The sequence below is a fragment of the Cynocephalus volans genome, chromosome 11, assembly GCF_027409185.1.
Source record: "Cynocephalus volans isolate mCynVol1 chromosome 11, mCynVol1.pri, whole genome shotgun sequence".
NCBI classification, from domain to species: domain Eukaryota; kingdom Metazoa; phylum Chordata; class Mammalia; order Dermoptera; family Cynocephalidae; genus Cynocephalus; species Cynocephalus volans.
The window spans coordinates 79,447,112-79,471,039 of NC_084470.1; the positions used below are offsets into that span (position 1 = coordinate 79,447,112).

General features: G+C 39.2%; 1 protein-coding gene across 9 annotated transcripts in view; it reads right to left on the bottom strand.

The window, feature by feature from the left end:
- Positions 1–23,928, bottom strand: part of FOXP1 (forkhead box P1) — a 559,382-nt gene that overhangs the window by 287,761 nt on the left and 247,693 nt on the right. For 8 of the 9 annotated variants that reach the window (XM_063114120.1, XM_063114119.1, XM_063114118.1 and 5 more), the window contains one exon: positions 23,177–23,237. The exons of the other annotated variant lie outside the window; for it this stretch is intronic. The gene's annotated coding sequence lies outside the window, so the exon portion shown is untranslated. The remainder of the gene's footprint in view (positions 1–23,176; positions 23,238–23,928) is intronic. 9 annotated transcript variants of the gene reach the window in all.

The following is a 23,928-nucleotide window of genomic DNA, read 5'->3' on the forward strand; positions in this document are numbered from 1 at the left end:
TTTGACTGTAGTTTGGAATTAATGGAGTGCATGAAAATCTTCCCAATATTCCTGCTGACACCTTTTCATGTGTAACACATTTCCCAGCACTGCCAGGGAAAAGCTCAGGGCTAGCTTATTTCTGGATCTGGTGAGAAGTGTATCACGGTCATGGTCTTCCTTGGTTTGGTAGATGCAGCTCGTGTAGAAGGGAAATTGCTCTGTTCCTCTCCCCAGGGAAAATTAAGACTGACGAGAGGCCTCACACCCACGTGTGTGGATCCAGCTCCTCTTTGCTGTTTGATCCTCTCTGTTGTACAGTGAGCAGGGGTGGAAAGTTGCACATCATTCTGGTCTCATATGTCCCATGTGCCCCACCTAAGAGTGGCAAGATTGGGGTTTGTATGGGGAATAAGAAAAGGGTCCCTTAGGCCCAAGACTATGCCATATGTTCAAGTTCAGTTTCTAAAAAAAACTGTAACTAGGTGCTACGAGGGGGCAAGTCCAACTAACAGTCAAGCGATAACTTGCTTTCCACTTGCCTGTCCTTCATACACTTCTGGCTTGTGCGAAGCAGTGTCATCTGACCCTCATTCCATTGTAACAGAATCGGACTCCAACCTCTAATTCATGCCCAGGCCCTCATCTTTCCTCCTTAATACTGCAGCCATCTCCTCTAATCCCCTTGTCTTGTCAGGTTCAAGACTCCTGTGTTGCGTTTTCCAGCACAAAAGTTGGCTGATATTTTCATACTGCACCCAGCCCCCCATCAGCCTTACTTGAATGCAGCCCTGGGTGCCTCTTTTATTTCCTGGGAACAAAGTTGCTGATGACAATGTCTGTCCTTGGAACACAACCCCTTTTGCTAATGGGCAGATGACTGCTTGATAATAGAGCCCTGAGTACACAGCCCAGACAATGAGCAAAAGAAAGGAACTGGGGAACGAAGAGAAGTAAATAATAATACCAAGTAATAAGTGACTAGGTGCCAAATAAGTGGCAAAGGAATAGAATGCTGAGCACTGAGTGATTACCTTGGAAGTCTGGTCCTAGGTAGGGGCTACAAGACAAGACGACGACAGTGCAAGGGCCCTTTGAAGCCAGCTAAACAGAATCTGATGACAATTAACACTGTCTGCCCACACTCTTCTCCTACTGGCATGGCTTTGCACAGCTCCTCTAACCTGCCTGCTGAAGAAGTCCTACGCCTCACGCAAGCCTCAACTCCAGGGTCACCTCCCTCATGAGTGTCCCGCTGATTTTCCCAGGTGGAGATGAGGCCTCCTTACAATTCCTTTTGGTCTAATATTTCACATCAAACAAGATTTCCATATTAGCATCTATGCCTTCTGTACCACGCTGTGAGCTTCCTGAGATGTGCAGAAATATTTCATTTGTCTTGGTGCTCCCAGACCTGTGGAACCGGGAATATAGGAGGAGCTCCGGCTTTATCAATTTTAACTGTGTTGCAAACAGGAAACAGAAGACAGAGTTGAATGAAAGGCAACCCTCGAAGTCTGCCACCTTAACTAAAGCCCTTAGTTAAGGTCCTTAGAAGCATATGACCCAAGGCTACTCCTGGAGAGCCAGGACAAGAGGCCAAGACCTTCCCTGTAGCCCTTGGAGGTACAAAGTTACAAGGGTGGAAGGGGTCACATTAGAAATGAGGTCAACACAGAAGAAAGCAGAGGGGAGAAACGTAAAGACTGGGGCTCAGGTGGAGTCCAGTCAGGCCTACACCTGACCATTCGTACATAATCAGAGAAAGTCTCTTTTTGTTTAAGGCAGTGTGAGCTGCATCTTATACAACACACAACTAAAAAATATTCTAGATGATATACTGAACATGGAGGTTGAGAAAATAAATTGGCATTATATAAGACAAGCCACAAGGAGTCAGAAGTGAGGACCAGGTAGATTTGGGCTGAATCAACTGCTTCTTATCACTGGGTTTTGAAATCAATCAGCAATCTTATATGATTTTCTCTTTTACTAAAAGCAAGGATCTAAAAGAGAGATCATCAAAATCCAGTGTCTGATGGATTTCAGCAGGGCTTGCTGCCCTTCAGGTAATAACATTTGCTCTTTGCTACTCTAGAACTACGTTCAAATAGGTATGATGCTCACACACAGACAAGAAAACAGCACAAAAGGAGTAAACAGAAAAATAAATTCCACCCCCGAACCACCAATTTCCCTTCCCAAAGGCAGCCATTGTTACCAGTTTCTTCTCTCTCTTCCAAAAATATTCTACATACAATCATATGTTTTTTTGCATGTATATTTCTTTTTTTTCCACTTCTACCCAAATAGTAGTATATTTACCCACTTCGTCACTTCACAATATATATGGGGGATAGTTCCACATCAGTACACATGGGTCTAGTTCTTTTTTAATAGCTGCATAGTGATGTCCCTGAGTGTCTCTCACCCCACCCCAGGGATAGACCATAATTTAATAATTCCCTCCTGACAGACATTTAGGGAATCTCTTTGCTTTTGCTCCCACAGACAACGTTGCAAGTCATATCCCAATACATAGGCCTTTTATCAGCTGGGTAAGTATAAATCTCTAGAAGCAACAGTCAATTTTTCCTACCGCATTTGTGAACCCACAGAGTCAACAACCCTGCCAGTTAGAAAAATAAAACCCCACTACCTTCTTACATACCCTACACCTGGACTTTTCTTTTACTGGCATTTTTTTCTGATAGGGTCAGATGAACAGGTACCCTTGATGGACAATGAAAACAAAACATAGAGAGGTGCAATACTGGAATATCAGCTGACATCTACTACAGCAGAACCCAAGTGACCTGGTAAAATACTCCCCCCAGCACCCTTTTTGAAAAGCAGTACATTTTACAGACGTAGTAGAAAATCATCTGAACCTCTGCCTAATGGTACATGTAAGGCTTCTGGGCATGTCCCACACTATTGGAGTCACACATGGTGTGGTAATCACCTGCCCACGTCCCTGGAGGTTGGAGGAGTAGCTCCCCATCCTCTCATGCTTCCCCTTCTTCATTTTCTTCCTGTCCTTTCCTACCTTTAAGATATCCTGGAGCATTCTTTCAGCCTGTTTTCCTCCAGTCTAATTATTCTTCAATTTTAAATAATATAATAACTTTGACATTTTCATTTATAGTTAAACCATGCTAATTTGCACAAATGATGGGTAGACACAGCACAAATTAACAAGCCTGAAAAATCAGCAAACACCAAAAAAGCTAATGATTAAAAAGAAATCAGATTGCTGCATTACCAAATACACATTTATTTTTATAAGCAATTCCTGCATACTCGTGAGAAGCTATGGAACAGTGACTCTCGGTTGCTTTCTAATATTCTCTCTTTTCTAAGTTACAGGGTTGCTTTCTTTCCATGGTCTCTAGCAATGTTTTCTACACAAAATATCAGGATGCATGATAAGACTAAGTCTTTCTGAGTACTAAGTCTTTCTGGGTACTCAGAAAAGAACCTTTTGAGGTTCAAAAGGTAGTCTGTGAGCTCATTCTGCTACTACAGTATAGGAACTTCTGGGCTTTCTGGTTACAGGGGAGAAAAAATATATATGAAAGTAGTTCCATCCTAAAAAATTCAAAATGTGTCCAACCCAATATCATTATCTTCCTACTCCACATTAGGGTTCTTTCCACATTCTACTAACTCAAGCAATGATAACTCTATCCAGAGATGTTCACATCAGAAATCTAGGTATCACCTTGAACAGTTCCCTCTCATTCTCACACCCCTTACTCAATCCATCCATGATTGCTGCCTAATACCAACCGCTAAGTGTCTCTTGAAGCCTTCCCCTTCCTTGCCTGTCCACCATCAACATCACAATCTAAATCATGGTCATGTCTAGCTTGGTTTTCTACAGTGGCCTCTTGCCATGTTCGCGTGTCCTATCGCAGCTTCTTCCATCTCCTAGCAATGCATGCTTCAGCCCTACTGGCCAAGTTCATTCCCACCTCGTAGACTTTGCAATAGCTGTTGCTACTATGTAGAATGTCATTTCCCTAAATCCTTGCACACCTGGCTCCTTCTTTTCATCTCAACTTAAATGTGATCGCTTCAGGGGCATTTCCCCTTATAATCCAACAGTCTAAAGCGGCCACATACCCACTCTCTATTATCATATTATTTTACTTCACTGCCTAACAGATTATACCTGATGCTTACTGTCTCCCTCTGTAAGGTCATAAGAGAGAACTTATTCTGTCTTATAAGTGCCCTATTCTCAGTGCCTTGAACTGTGTCTGGCACACAGCAAAATGAGGTAGGTTGCCTACAAAGCTGGCTGCTTATAATTCCTCCTGATCTTGTATGCACGTGTCCATCAAGATGTAAAGACTTTTCCTTCCTGTCCTTGGATGTGGGCTGGCCGTATCATGTTCTTTAATAGATGCAAAGAAGTGGAAGAGGTGCTGTGCCAATTCTTGACCTAGGCCTGAAGAAGACTGGCAGCGTCCTCTTTTACCCTTCATCCACCATAATGGAGATGGCAAGTGGAGAACCAAGTGACAGCCACACCATGGTCATGGCCAGCAGCAACTACCAAATGTGTAAGTAAAGCCAACTTGGATGTTCCAGCCATAGCTAAGCTCCCAGCTAAACACAGTCCTGTGAGTGACTTGAACCAATACCATGCAGAGCAGAAAAAAATCATCCCCTACTAAGCCCTATCCAAATGGAAGAATCTTGCACCAATGGTTGCTATTTTAAGCCACTAAGTTTCAGAGGAGGTTGTGAAACAGCAACAAGCAAGTGAAGCAGAAATGCCCATTATTTGTTAAGAATCAATGACCGGCCTCCATACTAGTTCTTCAGGTTCTGCAACCCACCTCCCCACCCCCTCCAGGCATTCAGCACATCACAGAGGGATCTTCTTCCCCAAATGCAAATCTGATTATGTTCTCCTTCATCCCCACGCTACATATTTACATATCCCATACATCCCCCACTACAAGGAAAAAAAAAAAAAACTTTTGGAAGCATAGATCTAAATCCATGTACATCCTGCTCACAACCTTGGTCCTTGGCCTGTTCAGGCCCCACACTCACCCTGAAACTCTCTACATTGGCTTGTGTTCATTCATTTCCTTCAACACATCATTGTGCATCCCAACACAGGGGACAGATTTCTGTGCATCCCAACACAGGGGACAGATTTCTTCTCTTTGGCTCCCCATTTAACCTCCGCCTTCCTTTCTTTCCCTAGAGCTCCTGGAAGCCTTCTCTGACCTTCCTGACTAGTGCAAATCCCCCAGTTGCAGGCTCTCAAAGCACCATGGGCCTCCATTTCTTAGTCCTCATTAGATCAGCCTTTATCAACCCCCATAAGTCTAGAAGCTGCACGAGGCCCCGATCATGTCTTCTCGGGCTCGCTACTATAAACTCAGCAAAGAATGTGACAGGCACATAGAAAGAGCTCAAATATTTGTTGAAAGACTGAATAAATGAATAGTGTGGTCATTTGGACTGCTACTTCAAATCCTAGCGACACCACATACTAATGGTGTGGCCCTGGGCATGCTGCATGAATGGCTGCCTCCTCTATACGCCTATGTCATCCTTCAGCTGGGGAAAACAGTAGCACCTTCCTCATCCAGAAAAACCAGGTTTTTCTGAAGTTTAAATGAAATTATATGTAAGGGCATTCAGCAGGGCTTAACACACAGCAAAAATTCTGTAATTAGCTATCATCATCATTATCATTTATTATTATTCATGTTTGTCATGGTAAGAAAAGTCCCATATAAATTGCAAAGTAATTGGAGGCTTTCTCTCTGATATTCTTCCATCTTTCCCTCCTTTATGAGCACAGAGCCTGTACATTATGCTACACAGAGATGGTCTATGGCATCTTGTTGACCAGGTGGCCTACCAGAGAAAATATCCAGACTGCCTCCATGGAGTCTTCAAAAGAGCTGATCTCAGGAAAGCAGTAATCTGATTAAACAAATTCCTAGCAAATAAAATAACATTCAAATACTCAACCCTCTCTTCTTAAATCTCTTAAAGGCATTTAATGAGGATCCCTGTTACTCTTGATAGAATTATCAATTAATACCATTCTTCAAGAAAGTAGTTTGGGAATATATATTCAATTTCAATATAAATCGATACATGTGTATCAGATTCAAATACATATAAGCTATATGTATTAGTCTGTTTCTGTTACTTATAACAGAATACCTGAAATTGGGTAATTTATAAAGAAATGGAATTTATTTCTTACAGTTTCGGAGGCTGGGAAGTCCAAGCGAGCCCAAGAAGACAGGAAGGCCTTCTTCCGGGTGGGCACTCCCTACAGGGTCCCATGGTGACGAGGGTATACATGGCAACAATGGACTGCGCAAGAGAGCTAATCTTCTCACTTGCTTTCCTTTTAAAGCAATCAGAACCACACCTGTGACAATCCATTAAACCATCAACTGATTATTACATGAATGGATCGATCCATTCATGAGGGCACAGTCTTCGTGATCCTATCACCTCTTAAAGGTCCAGCCTTCCACCACCACATTTGGTGTTAAGTTCAAACATGAGCTTGGGGAGACATTCAAACCACAACATTCCATCCCTGGCCCCCCAAAGCTCATGTCCTTCTCACTTACAAACTCATTCATTTCATCACCATAGCCCCAAAGTCTTAACTGGTCCCAGTGCCAACTCAAAAATCCAAAGTCTCGGGCCGGCCCCGTGGTGCACTCGGGAGAGTGCAGCGCTTGGGAGCGTAGCGGCGCTCCCGCCACGGGTTCGGATCCTATATAGGGATGGCCGGTGCGCTCACTGGCTGAGCGTGGTGCGGGCGACACCACGCCAAGGGTTGCGATCCCCTTACCGGTCACAAAAAGACAAAAAAAAAAAAAAAAAAAGACAAAAAAAAAAAAATCCAAAGTCTCATCTGTGCAATTAAAACAAGTTATTTACTTCAAGATACAATGGTAGGACCAGCATAGGGTATATTTTCCCATTAAAAAATGGAGAAATAGGCCAAAAGAAAGGAGTAACAGGTCCTAAGTTAGTCCAAAACTCAGCAGGGCAGAGTTTAAAGCTTAAAGCTGAAGAATAATCTTCCTTAACTCCATTTCTGGCATCTTCTGCACCCTGGTGCTGGAGCTAGGCCTCCAAGTCCTCAGGCATCCCTGCTCCTCTGACTTTCTTTCTGTGACCAAGCTGAGAGTTTTCCAATTTTTTTAATCCTCTGCTTCCCTTTTAAATGTAAGTTCCATCTTTATATCATGCCTTTGTTGCTGTAACTCAGCATAGGCTGTTGGAAGTATCCACACAGCTGCATGAATGTTTTGCTGCTTAGAAATTTCTTCCACCAAATACCCTGGTTGATCACACTTAAGTTCTGCATTCCATAAAGCCCTCCAGCGTGGACACAGTTCAGCCATGTTCTTTGCCAGTTCATAACAAGGGTGAACTCTGATCCAGTTTCCAAGGAGCTCTTCCTCATTTCCACCTGAGACCTCCTCAGAATGGTCTTTACTGTCCATATTTCTATCAGCATTCTGGCCACCATCATGGAACCAATTTCTAAGACATTCCAAACTTTCCCCATCATTCTCCATTCTGATCATGTGCCTTAAGTCAGTGCCTCTCAACTGGGGTAATTTTGTCCCCCAGGGCCACATATAGTGCTTATCAATAGTGCTGACGTTGAGAAACCCTGTCCTTAGTAAATAGTCAGACTTCCAAAGATGAATATACAAGCTTGTTTACCAGCTTTGTTTTGTACAACTGTGTATATTCAACAATGTGGGACCAGCTAAACAAATTATGAAATATCTACACACAGCTATAAAGTAATAATAATGTTGCCATATACCAACTGTTACAAAAATATATTGGCAATGTATTATTAAATTTTTTTAAAGTAGGAAAAATGTAGCATAAAAAAACAAAACAAAACAAAATAAAACTGTGATGTGTCTATACCAAACTGCCCAATAAAAATATAATGGGAGCCACAAATATCATTTAAATTTTCCTACTAGATACATCTTAATAAGTTAAAATGAAGCAAATAAAGTTAATTTTTATATTTTATTTAATTCAATCTATTTTAAATATTATCATTTCAACTTATAACTGATACCTAAAATTATTAGGCATTTTATAGTCTCTCTTTTTTTTTTTTTTCAAAACCTGTGTGGATTTTATACATTGAGCACATGTCAATTCAGACTAGTCACATTTCAGCTCAAAAGCCACTTGTGGTAAGTTGTTACCATATTGGACAGCTCAGGTCTATTCCGCAACAGATGGGCAGAGAGAGAGAGAGAGATGTTAGAAGGATTGTCCCCAAAATGATCCAACTCATGATCCTGGGGGTGAATTTACAGTAATGTTTCCTTTCTTATTTATATTTTTCTTACTGTTTGTTTTTTATGATGAAAGTTATCATGTGTAAGTAAAGAAAAATCAAACTGTATGCATTTTGAAGGAACAAAGAGAGAAAATGGCTTGTTAGGCTTCAAGAAGATATATGAGGCAGTCCTCATTGATCACTCATTGAAAATGACAGATTCTAGAGAGTTCAGAGATGTGCACATTTACACGTACATGCACCCACGCACATACTCCTTTACGTAACAGTGGGATCAAGGACATTGTTGCCAGGTGCAGCCAAAACAGCCAACTCCCTCCTACTTCAAAACACATCTTGGCTGAGGGAAAGATCCTTCTTCGTGTTCTTCTGGACACACAGGGACTCCTGCTCCAGAGAATTGCCAATTCTCTGGATTCTTCCAGAACACACACACACACCCTCCAACCTTAGATGTAGTGAATACCTGACGACAAGTTTAGAACCATGTGGCTCAGTGAGAAGTGCTCTGGAGTCCCAAGCCTACTGCTCTTGTAATGTAGTCTCTATGTATTAGTTCTATAATAAGATCACATTAGAGCCAATGCACCTCATGAATAGCCATGGAAAGCCTATCCACACTATTTTGGTCACACAGTTTAGGTTTTGAAAAGCATCTGAGCCCATATCTCTCCATTTGAACTCAGGAGCATCTGGGTGCCAATCGCCTGGGCTTTTACAATTTTAGCCCTCCAATCTGAGCTGCAATGTAGCTAAGAGGTGATTCAAATTCTCAAAGACGAAACAGTTGGATCCCTCTAGATGGCCCTACCCCTTACCCTTTGGTGGCAGGTGAGAGATGAGAAGGAGAGAGAAATGATTTCAAAATATAACATCATCTTTAAAATATCACAGACTACTTCTTTCTACTTAGGATCTTAAATTTTTTTTTTTTTTTTTTTTTCTATTTTGGGCCGGGGACAGTATTAGGATGCCTGTTTCATTTCTATTTCCATTGGGCTCTCCCCTTATTTATAGGAAAAAAAAAAAAAAAAGACACTTAAAAATTATTTTATTATCTAAACATTTAACTAATAGTAAAAATTACTAACCTCCTTGCAGACTCACTATGTTCCATGTACTGTGCTAATCATAAAAATAACTGACGTTATTGAGCCAACATTTACTGAGTGAGAACTTGCTATGTGTGAAGCACTGTTCTAAGCACTTTTCACTTGGAAAAACTCAGTTAATCCTCCAGGTTCTCCATAGGAAAATACTAGTTTAGTTCCTACTTTTTCAAATAAGGAGAAAAAGGCTTTGAGAAATCTGATTACATTTTCAAGATCACAAAGCTAAAAAGTAGCAGGACTGGGCCCTTGATCCAAGCCTCTGAAACCCAAACTCTTAACCAGCCTTGTTCTTGATGTAATCTTCAGAGCATACCTGTGAGGCATGCTCTTTCATTCTCCTCATTCGCAGACGGAGACAACTGACTGAGAGTGTTAAGACCATGCCCAGAAACTGGCATCCAAACTCAACCAAGGCTTATTACAAGTCCATGACCCTCCAGGGGGTATGTCGATACGAAACAACAAAGTATACCTTCATCATGCAGGCATCTGAAAGGTTTAACTTTCCAGTAAAGCTTAGCCCTGTTTCGAAATGGTGATGAGAAGTACCAGACAAATACACAGACACGAGTATGGTTTCCAAGTGGATTCCAGGGATGGGGAAAACCAGAGAGGAAGCAGAGTATGGTCCTGGCCATCGGGTGCCTGTCTTCCTTCCTTTTCAATTCTTTCTTTCAGGGCTGAATGAGAATCAGCTGGTTGGGCTCACAGACTAACAGAGCAAACACAGAGAGGGGATGTAATTCTCAGAGACTCTACTTCTCTCCAGAGCTCAACTGTAAGCAGCACCCCTTCTAAACTAATGCAAATGGGAGAAACTCCCTGAAGTCCACAGGTCTCTCTCCAGGGTCAGACCACTTAACAGGACACTGCCAACCTTCTAATAAGGTGTCTGGAACCATGTAGTCAAAGGATGCTAGTTCACTGGGGAAGGGACTAAAGGAGAGATGGAGACAAGCTTCTTGGGCTAGGGAACACAGGAAGCATATGACAGTGTTCCTCATGTGTGATAAGGAGACTCCTGAAGGGACCTGGATGAGCATCATTTTTTAAATTTTAGCTGCTGAAAATAACAGAGCAATAGCAGAAGTAATAAGAATAGTAGCAACAAGAGCTGCCTGGTTAGTTCAGATGGTTTGAGCATGGTGCTGATAACACCAAGATCCAGGGTTCAATCCCTGAAGAGGCCAGCGGAAAAACAAAAAAAAAAGAAAAAGAATAGCAGCAACAGGTTACTCTTACTGTGTTAAGTGCTTTCTGCAGATTTTTCAGTCTGTCCTCACCATAAAGCAATGAGGTTGATATACCCCATTTGCAGAAGAGACGTTCTGTTTTGTTCACTGACGTACCCTTGGTGCTTACAACAGTGTCTAGAACAAGTAAGCACACAATAATTATTTGGTGAATAAATAAATGAATTTAAACAGCTTCAAAGTACTTGGTGAATCCTGGGATAAAGGCCACTGGTCTAGTAGCTTCCCAATGACAGGATCCCTTCCCCATTCTCTCAGCACCTTGGCTTCCCCCATATCCCCACCCCTTCAAACTCCGCTGCTCCAAAAATTATAAACAATTAAAAGAAGAAATACAAACAGTCTAAAGAAGCAAATAAAACTTCTGGCTGTCATTTGTCATCAAAGAATTGAACGAGGAAAAAAAATGAGATACATTTTTTTCTCCTATGGTTGCAATGATAACCAAAAAAATGTTGAAACTCATTACTGGCAGAATTAAGTGAAGTAAACACTCTCATCCAGTACTGGTAGGAGTGTAAATTAGTACATTTTTGAAAAGCAAGATGGCAAGACCCTTAGAGACTCTATATAAATTCCACAACTTTTCATCTAGCAATTTCTCCTTCTAGAATGCATCTTTAAAAAATGAAAATGAATAGACAAACATTTATGCACAGATATGATCACTGCAACACATTACAGAAAAACTGGACACAGCCTCCTAACATTGAAGAACAGTTAATTAAATTTTATTACATCCAAAAGGAAGACATAGTATGTCTTTAACACTTCATGACACAGGAAAATGCTCAGCATGTAATATTAATGTACACAATTCCATATACTGTATGACTGCAATTTTGTCAATATATGTACATTCAGTAAAAAATGAATGGGATGAAATATATGTTATTCTCAGGGTCAGGATTCTAGATTCTTTTCACTTCACTATTGGGTCAACTTTTCCATAATTTCACATTGCCTATAATGAGCTTGTTTTACATTTGTAATCAGAAAAAAAAAAATGGAGTTCATAAGAACTTCCTATTCTATGTATATATAATGTACATTCTATGTACATATAACATACATAAAATATTACAATATGATGAGAAATTAGCTAATGAAATTATAGAACCCTTTCCTGATGACAATTCAATACTGGTAGATGTTTTATCACACAGAAGAAAATAGAGACAGAACATCAACCCCATTCCAGAATTAAGGAAGCAAGACTTCAAAGCGTAAGCAGTTCAGGTCAACGAGAGTGCCCCTGAGGAACAACAAGCGCCACACACCGTTATCCTTCCACGTGCCACAGCCCTTGGCAACACACATCACACGGAAGGCGCGAACTTGTAACAATCACTTACACATGGATAGGGAGACGCCTCGATTCTCATGCTACACCAAAAAATGCACAGTAGTTTGTCAACCAGCAGGAGAATTCTAACTTCATACACATACTTAATATTTTGAAACACTTGTAAATTCCCTTAACATAGCATGGAGAAGGACAGAATATTGGAAATGAAATCTAAGAAGGAGCCATCTAAATTTCATTAGATCTACTTTTTTAATGGTCAATTTTTTAAAAGTCAAATATTACTAATTCCACTTATTTCTAGTGTTACATCATAAAGAGAAGGAAGGAAGGTGTTTAAGGAAGAGACTGGGACTGACCCCCAACATGGAGTGCTACAATTATACAGTGGCCTGGGGTATGTCATTTCCTTTTCTGGATCTCAGTTTCTCCGTTACAAGAAATGGACTAGAAACGTCTGACATTCCTTGGTCCTCTCTGAGACAAATCTAAGATTACTTCACTGAGTGGCCATTTGGGGATTTTAGAACTAGAAGAGGTAACCGCCTCCAAAGAAAGTTTTTTCCAATTTTAAACACAGTGAACTTCATAGGGACTTAATAAATACTTGTTGCTTAATCAATCAACAACTATATCACCAAGGTGTTGCAAACAAGAGAACTTAAATTTTATGCTCTAAAAGCCAGGATTAACTGAACAAAACTTGACCAAATCAAATTCTGGAGCTGCAACTACAAACAAATCAAATTAATGGTTTGCTCTGGGACAAGAGGACTATGTTTAACATAATAAAACAATGAGAGTATGAATGTCACTTGTTTAAAAGAACACCAAGTTTGTATCTCACAAGCTGCAAGTAGAGTTGGGAAAGTGAGAAAATATTAAGAGACAATTCAGATCAGAAAACTGCCTAGCAACTTAATGTACAGAAATGTTGTCATCAAAGTTGACGCAAATTGTATCTCAGGTTTCCAGGGAAAACACACGCTCGCAAAATGAAGGAATGATTTCATGTGCCTGGAATTAGTTTTAATGCTATTTAAAAGTAGAGGAAGAAACTAGATGATAATCTAAAAAACACAACATCCTTTATAAAACTAATTTAGGAGACTTAGTTATCTCAAGATGTCCAACATAGACAAAGTTGCAACCATGAGTAACTACAAGGACTCAAAGCACCCAACATTGCAGGAGTAGACAACACTAGACAGGTAGTCTCCAAGGTAGCCACAAAAATAATATCTAGCTACAATAAGAAATAACTCGGGAAAATACTTATGATATTTTAAGGATAAAAGCAGGAGAAAAAAATAGTATATACAGTACAAGTATGTATAAACAAATCTCTCTATAAAAAATAATGGCAGGATACAGGTAAAATGTTGATCTATTTAGGTGAGGCTATCAGTGAAATTTTTCTTCCTACATTTTCTTCCTATATTTTATGTTTCCTAATTTCTTTTTTTTTAATTGAAACATAGTTAATTGTACATATCTGTGAGGTACTGAGTTGAATATCAATACCTGTGTGCAATACGTGATGCTCAAATCAGGAAAATTAGTATATTCAACATTGTACAATGTAATTGTTTTTTGTGGCTTTTTGACATTTTATAGAAAAAAAATTAAGCAGCAAAGTTATAATCATCCACACAAGGAATGTTCTTCCCTCACCCAACACCATCTAATGGTATTTAAAATCCAAATAGAGACAATGAACGTCTTTTGTTATTTTACCTACCATTTCCTAGATATTTGAAGATTTGGGACTGGCCTAGGAATCTTGAAAATGTTCAGCTGTGTTTCAGAATTTCTGAATAAGCCAGAATCTCTGATGATCTTAGTTAAATTGAAAGGTAGATGAACCCATCAAAGACTACCTATATTAGTATAACGTAAAGGTGATAGACCAAAATGTGTCTCAGGCTCAAACTAGTACTTTACTAATCTAGAGACTATGTTAACCACACCAAGCCATGATGTACTTTAGATGATTAAAATCAACAGATTCTAATGTTAGAGATGTAAGTACATCTCCCTTTTCCCTCTGCCTTTTATTTAAACTCCAAATCTCCAAACCATCAGATTAGAGAATGGGCTGAAAGGGACAACATGCTCAGGATTCTTTCATTTTTTTCTGATCACAGGCTGTACTATGACCCAAACTTCACAGAAGTCAGGTTGCAAAGGGTGAGGGCTAATGGAGTAACCTTAACAAACACGAATGCTGGACAGGTACAACTCCTAGAAAAATAATTCAAACCACCTGAATTCAGTAAGCAGACTGGTAGTTACATAAAGCCAGTTTACATTATGAGAGTGAGATTCAAACATTTTTGAAGATCATCAATGACTTCCATGTTGACAAACCCCATGGTTAGTTCTTTGTCCTCAACTTTTCTGACCTCTTAGCAGCATTTGATATAGTGTACAACCCTCTCCTCCTTTAAATACGTTCCTCGGTGGGCTTCCAATTCATCATAATATCTGAGTTTTCCCCCCGTTCTTCACCCCTCCTTCTCGGTATCCTGTGATCAATCCCTTTAATGGTGTTGGCTTCAGAACCCAGATCTTGGATCCCTTCTCTTCTTTACGTACACCTTGGATCCCACGGTGAGGTCATCCAGTTTCAAGCCTTTACATATCACTTGTATGCTTGTAAATCCTCAATTTACAGAACTAGCTAGGACATTTCCAGAACCACACATCCAAATGCCCACTTGACATCTCAAACTGGGTGAATAATAAACGGCTCAAACTTCCCATGTCTACAGCTGTACTCCTGTCTCCTCTGATTCCCTCCTCTATTCCCAAAACTGTTCCACCCACAGTGTCCCCTATCCGCCTAGCAGTTGCTTGGTCCAAAAAACCTGAGTTTTCTACCTGACTCCTCTCTTTCTGCCCACAAGCAATCCATCAGTGAATCCTGTTGACAATCCCCCAGCACACAGGACAAAAATCTCAGAGTCATCCTTGATGCAACTCTTTCCAACTCGCCATCTATTCCACTAGGAAATCCTCTGGCTCTACCTTAAATAAATTCCAAATTCAACAACTTCTCACCACCTCCACTGCCATCCTGATCCTGGTCATCATCATATTTCACTAGAATTATTACAGTGACCACCTAACAGGTTGCCTTGCCTATGGCCTTGCCCACCTAGAGTCTATTTTCAAAACAGTTTCTACAGTGATCCATTTAATGGAAACAGTTTCCACAGTGATCCATTTAAAGGAAACAGTTTCCACAGTGATCCATTTAAAGTAAGAGTCCTTGCCCCCTTCAAAGCCCTTCAGTGGCTCCCCATGCTACTAAAAGTACAATGAGCCTTAATGTCCTACTCAGTCTAGCATTACTTTTTGTTACTCTTTGACTTTGTCTCCTACTGCTCTCCCCTTGATAATATTGCTTTGGCCATACTGGCCGACTTGCTCTCTTCAGAACAGGATACATCTCTCTGCTCAAATGCCATCTGCTTCACAGTGAGACTTACCCTAATCACCCTTTTTATAGTTGTAACCCCTTCCCTCTGACGGTCTGACCTCCCTTATCCTCCTGTATTTTCTCCATAGCACCTAATACCATTTATTTATTTATTATGTTTCCCTGCCTGTCCCCACCCCCTATAGCAAAGAGCAGAGGGCTGGGTAGCTGGTCGTTCACTGCTATATCCCTCATGTATTGAGCAACGCTGTCCAATAGAAATACAATGCCTGCCACATACGTAATTGTGACAACATTTAGGAAGTATAAAGAAACAGCTGAAAGTAATTTTAATAATTTTATTTAACCCAATGTATCCAAAATGATTATTTCAGCATGTAATCAATAAAGAAAAATTACTCAAATATTCCACATTCTTTTTTTTCCATACAAAAGCTTCAAAATACTTTGTGGATTTTATACTTAAAGCACATCGAAGTTCAGGCTAACCACATTTCAAGTGCTCAATAGCTGCATGTGGCTAGTGGCTTCCATGTGAACAGTGCAGGACTAGCACAAATGCCTCCCACACAGCAGATATGTAATAAAGATGTGAAGAATGAACAAATGAATGAACAAATGGGACCCGCAGAAAGAATTATCTTATAACGCAAAGACAGTACTCATATGTCTAAAAAATTTCATTACATAACACATAAGACCCTTACTACATATGATATACGCTATTGTACGCTTACTCCATTTTTAAAAAGTCTTAGGTATGACCCACTAAATTCAATCCCTAACCCACAAATTGGTCCCAATGCCCACTTTAAAAAGTACCATGCCAAGCCAGGGACTGCAAAAATGACAGTGCATCCAGTGATGTATGGTTTTTTTTTTCTTAGTTAAAAGGTAATTTTAAAAAGTTAATTTTAAATAACTTATCACACTGTCAGGTAATTAACAAAACATCTAATTACGTTTAATTAAAAACTACTTATATGTTAATATACAGAATTCAAAGGGAATCTGCATGATTTTCACACTCAGAAATATTGGATTTCAAGAAGCAGAAAGACTTTGTCAATTTTTCTCCCCCACAACTCCCAAAGGCCACAGAAGTACAGTAGTTCAGACCAATGACAGAGAAGAACAAAATAAAATGATTAATCTTCATTTTACATTCACAAAGTCCCATTCACCAGTAGTCTTTTAAAAAGATACCACAAACTTCAAATCAAAATTCAGCCCTAAGCAGCAGTTGTCCTATAAACTTGCAAAATGGACCTGTAAAATAAGGATTCTAGCATCGCTGTACTATTTGCTCCTTTAAGGGCCTAGATGTTACTAGATATGAGGGGTAGGCCAACAAGGTTAACACAAATGTGCTACCCTTTATAGGGTTTTGTTTTTGTGCAGTTAGTTAAACTTCAAATTTCTTCCAAAGGTTTCTGGATTGTCAAAGAAAAGGCAATATATCCTACGTCTCTGTTAAGTTGTTAAGTTGCCACCCAACGTGAGGACTTCTTCCTAAGATGTCCACGGTGAGCAGCTGGAATATTTGTGCCCTTGGCAGATGGAATAGCAAAAACATCATTTCAAAAAGATGGATAAAACCATTTGTTATTTGGTTTTGCATTTCTGATTGTTCACTGTGCAAAATATGGCTACTTGATAATTGCTGCAAATATTGTCTTTACTACTAAATATGCCTTCATGTACATTTCAACAAGTGACTTCTGCTTGAAAACGAACTCTTATTGAGCATATTTCTCTGGAAATCAATATTTAAAATTTTTTCTTTGAAACTAACATTCAAGAGAGACAGCTCTTGTTTACAGAGTAACTTAGTTTAGCATTATGGCTAACAATGTTTAAAAACAGCTAACTTAAAATGCAAACATTTAAATGCTGAAGTTTAACTGTTGAGAGATCACATCAGTTCTATGGAAATATACACAGCTTGAAAAACAATCATTCTCTACCCCACCCCACCCCCATTCTATATCCCTGGTAAGAATATTTCAAGCCACCCTTCTGTCGGATTTAGGAGTAAGGACTAACGAGGCTTTAAGACAGTTTTAAATTTTAAATGCTTTAGGTGCACCTTGAAAACATCATACTAAGTGAAAGAAGTCAGTCACAAAAGACCACATATTGTATGATTCCATTTCTATGAGATATCCTATTGCACAATAGGATATTTCACACAAATGTGAAATCTATACAGTTTCACAGAGTAAATCTATACAGACAGAATTTAGATTAGTTGTTGCCAGGGGCTGCACGGAGAGCAGAAAACAGAGTGACTACTGATAGGTACTAGGATTTCTTCTTGGATGATGAAATGTTCTAAAACTAGACTAGATGGTTGTAAACTCTGTGAACACACTAAACACCACTGACCAGAAAGTATACTTTAAATGGATGAACTGTACTATGTGTGAATTATATCTCAATAAAGCTGCTAATCAAAAATTAACATGCCTGGGCCGGCCCCGTGCCTCACTCGGGAGAGTGCGGTGCTGATAGCGCTGAGGCCACGAGTTTGGATCCTAATAGGGATGGCCGGAGCACTCACTGGCTGAGCGTGGTTTGGACAACACTGAGCCAAGGGTTGCGATGAAGGGAGGGAGAGGGAGGGAGGGAGAGAGAGGGAGGGAGGGAGGGAGGGAGGGAGAGAGGGAGAGGGAGAGGGAGAGGGAGGGAGGGAGGGAGGGAGGGAGGGAGAGAGAGAGAGAGAGAGAGAGAGAGAGAGAGAGAGAGAGAGAGAGAGAGAGAGAGAGAGAGAGAAAGAAAGAAAGAAAGAAAGAAAGAAAGAAAGAAAGAAAGAAAGAAAGAAAGAAAGAAAGAAAGAAAGAAAGAAAGAAAGAAAAATTAACATGCCTGATAACATTCACAACAGCGTTGGCATGAAAGATTGAAGAAAATTAAGTGAATCTCAAATAGCTTCCATATAATGCTAAAGTACATAATCCCTGACATCTGGTCTCCTTGTTACAAAATACTTTCTCATAGTGACCAATATTTGCTCTTCCAAACACTCACCATCACCATTATTCATGTATGCCTTCTCCTCCAGAATATAACCTCTATGAGGACAGAGACTGGGGCCTTCTTATGCAGTATTGTGATCTTAGTACCTAGTACAGAACTGTCAATAAACATCTGCAGTAAGAATTAATGTATGTGTGTATGTACGTACATTTGTAATAATGAAATTATTGTACTGCAGCAATTCAACCAATCAGGCAGTAGTGTTCTAAGAGGCCCCTTAAATCTGTTCTCCAATTTTCCCCAGGCTCTTGGCCACCCAGGTAGAGACATTTCCCAGCAGCTCTTAAAGCCCGTTGGGGCCGTAAGACCATAATCTTACCAATGGAACATCAATGGGTGTGACACATGCAATTTTCAACTCTCTTGCTTACAGGAAAATTGCTTGCCTTGGATTTTTCCACAGTGTGACAACAACCTAGCTTCAACCATGCATATAAGGACAAAGCCCCAAGAAAGGAGCACAGATGTTAAGAACTTGCACAGCCAAGCTAGACTAGCCAGATTGTTATAGGAGAGAGAAGTAAAATTCTACTTCACTTAAGCCACTGTAATACTGTGGTCTCTTTGTTACATCAGTCTAATCTTTAGTCTGACTGTTACAACTCAGGCATGGGTATATTGTGAGTTTGGAGGGCAGGGACCGTTTTAATGCTTAACTGAATTCATTGGTCATATTTCAGCCAATGTAGTCAATCTGATAACTCAATGAAAACTCCCTCACGGTGTCCTCACAACTTCATCAATTAACAGTCACATAATTCAAATACTAAATGCTATCAAAAGTCATTTTGAATGGGTTTACTTCAGAATTGTTGTTGACATTAAGTCAAACTTAAATCACAAAAATATACACTTCCAAAAGAGCCAATAAATATATTTCAAATAGCTGAACAGTATTTTTAGCTTTATTTTTAACCAATAAATAATTTATAATATGTAAAACATAATGAATGGAATCTATAATGATGCCTTATATATAGCTCTTTCATCTAACAGAAAACAGCTCAAACTGGGAGCAGGGTGGGAGAAAAATTGCAATTATTACACTTTCTTTTAGGTTGTTTTTTAACTTTCTCACAAATAAGTTGGCTATAAGGAAAACAAACACAGAACCAACACATAAAATCTGAAGCTTAAAGATGCCCAATGCTTAAAAATAACCTCTTAATTGTCTATATGGGCTTGATGATTATCCTCAACTCTCAATGCCATTCAGACTTAAATACAAGAAGATGAATTTTATAAACTGGATTTGAATTTTAAGCAAAATGCATGTGGGTAAATTGTCAATGGTGAGGGAAAACAGGGAGAAAATGCTACATAAGCCTTTATTAAATCACCAAACCAAGGCAGCCACAATAGAATGATGTCAATATAATTGTGACCAGAGCAAGCTCTCTTTTTAGTTTCCATCTTGACATTCTAGATGACCTTGGGTAAGTTACTTATCATCTGCAAGACCTCTTTCCCAGTCTGTAAAGTGGGGATTATAATAATTGCCAGCTACCTCTCGGGAATGCCAGCAACCAGACCCATTTTGTAAAGTGCTCAGATCTACTTGGAAGAAAATTGTTATATCACTACCAAGTATGATGACTGTTATTTATGATTCTTCGGACCTTTGAATCTAAATTTTTTTAAATGGCTGCATCTGGTTTTCTGAATTTGCCTGACCACTTTTATACACATAACCAGTTGTTCCCATAGTGCCTGCATAGGCACATTTATTTTCATCTATACTGACTATTAATGATTCCCAGATTTCAAATTTGGGACTTGGTCTTTACAGAAAAGCTCCTGGCATCTGAACTCTACGTACTTCTTACAGTGTGAAAGACGGTGCTCATTTTTTGTCCCTTACGAGATAGCAAGATCTTCTCTTTGTTTAAGGCTTGTTCACCAGGAAAAAATATCAACCACTACAGTCATTTGATACATCTTATTTTATTTTATATTTGTAACAAACCCTTTTTTTCTTTCTATATGAGATCAAGATATATAAGAATTAGTTTTTGAAAGATCAATGAGCTTGTTTAAAGGTAAAAATTGCACATAATTTACTATTTATTTGAGTCTAAATACCCTAACTTATTTCCAAATGAAAATTAAAATTAGAATCAAAACACAGATGGAATAGATACTGTTGAACAAAAAAACGTTAAGCAATAAAATGTTCACTGGGGATAGGAAGAGGGAAGACTATATACGAAGAACATAAATAAAGACAACGGCAAAATCTAAAGTTGAGAAAAACTGCAGAGATTGAGCAAAAACTCTGAGATTCCTAGCAGTCGAGTCCAAAAGAAAAACTATATGGATGTATTACTCAGCTTTCTTTATGCCATGAAAGGTGGCATCAGGAAGACAAAATATTTTTATGATCCAGGGACCTTATTTGCAGGACACTGAATGATATAATATATTATGTACTTCATGGTGATTATAAAGAAAACATTTTTTTTTTTAACATGAACTATCTTTTTGTTTATTTACTTATTTATTTTTTGACCAGTAAGGATCGCAACCCTCGGCATGGTGTGGTCCACACCACACTCAGCCAGTGAGCGCACCAGCCATCCCTATATAGGATCCGAACCTGCGGCCTCAGCGCTCCATGGGTCGGCCCAACATGAACTATCTTTCTCAACCAATGCTAATGACAGTTTCCTAGAAACTGTTTTTCCCCCAATTTCCCTTGATCCGTATTTTTAACTTTGAATAATATCACAGAATTGGGGGGGAAAAATCACAGTTCCATTTTCAGGTAATGCGTGTAAAGTGTGGACATATCAAGATATCAAGCCAGAAGAAAAATAATTCATGTTTACTGGTGATTCCAAAGAAAAGAATGAAGGGCCGAGCCCGTGGCGCACTCGGTAGAGTGCTGCGCTGGGAGCGCGGCAACGCTCCCGCCGCGGGTTCGGATCCTATATAGGAATGACCGGTGCACTCACTGGCTGAGTGCCGGTCACAAAAAAAAAAAAAAAAAAAAAAAAAAAAAAAAAACGACAAAGAAAAGAATGAAAACCTATCAATGAAACTCTTATTTAGAGCTGTATGGATAAGGAAACTTTTAAACTGAATTTGTCATCTTTTCAACCAGTCTTCCAGCTTTGTTTAATCACAATTTTTAGCTTCACCAGAAACCTCAGCTTATAGCATGAGATGAGTTAAATGCCTGGCATGACTTTGCATGAGCAGAATCTTGGATTGAGATCGCTCTGAGAGATCACAGAGATCAGGAGACAGCAAATTACAGCCCAGCTGAGTAGCTGCAACAGAGACTGAATAGACCCCAAAGCAGAAAATACTTACTATATTGTCCCTGCCAGAAAAAGTTTGCAGATCTCTGCTATAGACTAACCCCTTTGTTTTTAAGACGAAAACTGAGTCTCAGCAATGGGAAGTGCTTTGCCAAAAGTTTGCTGTGACTTGATAACCCCCGTTACTGGTTGGGATCAACCCCTTCTACCCAAGAGCAGCTTAAAAGAACACCTGTCCTCTTTGGAGAACAATTAGATGGTTCCTACAAAGGTTTAATTTAAATAATATAGATGGTAAAATGAGACAAGTCTAATTTTTTTGCCCAAATCAAATGTGCCAGAATGCAACTATAAAAACAAATCTATACCCTTTATAATGTATTCTGGAATGCCAAAACACTGGGTGACATTGAAAACAAAACTGATCAAAGAATTTTCACATTCTGAAAGTTCCACAAAATACCTTTTTCAACTAAAGAGTAAGAGGTCTGTATATTACAAATACATAAACTTTAATTTAGTAAAATCTGAGCAAAGGCTTTGTTCAACCATGCCAGCAAGTAACCCGTTTTTAAACACAAAAATCTACTAAATCAAATGGAACTATTAAAGGCCCAAATTCAAAAATGAAATGAAGATGTCAGTACTTGAGAAACATCAGATGTTAAAATGGCCTGCAGGACTATCTTGTGTAAGATGATCATTGCCCTTATCAGAGAGACACTTTTGAAATCAAGTAAATATGTAGCATCTATAACCATTTTAACCAAGTGCTTTGTTGTTTGCCCCTCCCAAAAGTGAATTTGAGAAAATGAAATTTGGCTTTAATTCATCAAGCTCCATCAGTCTCTCTGAAAACTTCTAATTTTAAAATCAAGTACTCATTTGATTTTCAAGCAAGGTCAAGAGAACAAGGCAGCCTAGAGCTGACATTACAGGGATATGCCCCACACCGCTCAGCAGTTACATCAATGTGGCGTGTTGCTATGGCGCCTGACTATTAATTTCTGAAAGAAGGTGATTATAAAGCCACCAGATGAACATCAATTGGATGACACCACTTCAGCACAGAACACTGACATGCATTACTCCTGTTTGCAGCACGTTTATTTTATGAATCACCACTTCTGTGACGTAAATATTCCTTTCTAACTTTAAACCTACCAAGTCAACAAGCAAAAAATAATAAGTTCAGCTTCAGCAAACAAAGGAAAGTTTGATAACATTTGGGGAAAAAATGTGAATCTGTGGACCATTTCTTAAGGGTAATCTTTTCTTTTAAGACCTCCAAAAAAATGCGACATACATACTTACATACAAATACATATATGTATACTTGACAAATACAGATCAGAAAACCACTGAAATAAAATGCCTAGAAGGCAGCAGATACAGCCCTAGATATAATTCTGCTAATCACATTTACATTTACCTTTTTTGACTTCTGTAAAGCAATCTTCAGTTATAGTCACCTCAAAAGGTCACTTCTCACCCTGAAAACAAAAGAGAACGTCAAAATCTGAATGTCAAGAGAAGTAGCAACCACCTGTGCCTGGGATACACTAAAGCTAAACAACAAAGGAACTCAATTATATTTAATGGCAAATGACTTTCAGAGTTAATAAAAACAAGTCCCAAGATCTCCACTTATCTGGCCCACATGCCTTTGAGCTCTTCAAGACAACAAAATCAACTTGGATGGAAAAAGTCAAGGTGAAACATTTCAAATTTTGTGTATGAACTTTTTCTCATCTTGTCATCTATCAATTTATTTTCATGTGGAATAATATGTGACTCATAGGTCTTTGTTTTTGGAAACCAGGCTGCTATCTGAACGTGTGTTTCTGTTTGGTTAACGTCCACAAAATCTCTAATTTCATTAAAGCAGAGGCTTATTTTTCACCCCTTTGGAAGAGAGTTAGTTTTTGGAGACAAAATGCTTTATGCCACTCTGGACCTTTCAAAATGAATAAAAGCACCAAAATTTTCAGTTTTGGGGGGAGGTTAATAGCTGGTGAAAGCTGTTCACAGAATGTTTTTCACTTAGCATGTATCTACCAGATCTACTAAGTTAAATAAAAACGGTTCATGTCAGACAAAATAAACAATTGAAATCAAGCTTCCTAAAACACAAAGAAAGCACGGAACACATTTTATCCTACATCTACTCCTGCATCTGCATAC